Here is a 971-nt window from a genome sequence, read left to right as displayed (position 1 = left end):
ACACACACACACACACACGCCTGGGTAATCTTTGATCCAAATCTTTTCCTCCTCTCCCTCCTCATTTCAGCCTTATCTTTCACCACCTGTTGTTGTGCGTGCATCAACGTTTCCATCTCAACAACCCTCCTGCTCCACACCCTTTCCTCCTCCTCCTCCTTCTCCTCTTCCCCCACTTTTTCCTCCTCCTCCTCCTCCTCCTCCTTTCCCTCCCCTACCTCCTCCTCCTCCTCACTCTCCTCCTCCTTTTCCTCCCCTACCTCCTCATCCTCCTCCTCCTCCTCACTCTCCTCCACCTCCTCCCCTACCTCCTCCTCATCTTCCTCCTCCTCACTCTCCTCCTCCTCTCCTACCTCCTCCTCCTCCTTATCCTCCCCTACCTCCTCATCCTCCTCCTCCTCCTCCTCACTCTCCTCCTCCCCTACCTCCTCCTCCTCCTCCTCCCCTACCTCCTCCTCATCTTCCTCCTCCTCACTCTCCTCCTCCTCTCCTACCTCCTCCTCCTCCTTATCCTCCCCTACCTCCTCATCCTCCTCCTCCTCCTCCTCACTCTCCTCCTCCCCTACCTCCTCCTCCTCCTCCTCCCCTACCTCCACCTCATCTTCCTCCTCCTCACTCTCCTCCTCCTCCCCTACCTCCTCATCTTCCTCCTCATCACTCTCCTCCTCCTCTTCCTCCTCCCCTACCTCCTCCTCCTCCTCCTTCTCCTCCCCTACCTCCTCCTCATCTTCCTCCTCCTCACTCTCCTCCTCCTCCCCTACCTCCTCATCTTCCTCCTCATCACTCTCCTCCTCCTCTTCCTCCTCCCCTACCTCCTCCTCCTCCTTCTCCTCCCCTACCTCCTCATCTTCCTCCTCATCACTCTCCTCCTCCTCTTCCTCCTCCCCTACCTCCTCCTCCTCCTCCTCCTCCCCTACCTCCTCCTCATCTTCCTCCTCCTCACTCTCCTCCTCCTTCCCTACCTCCTCATC

Source organism: Micromesistius poutassou (assembly GCF_964030765.1).
Source record: "Micromesistius poutassou genome assembly, chromosome: 21".
Taxonomy (NCBI): Eukaryota; Metazoa; Chordata; class Actinopteri; order Gadiformes; family Gadidae; genus Micromesistius; species Micromesistius poutassou.
Note: the sequence above shows the minus strand (reverse complement) of the source record.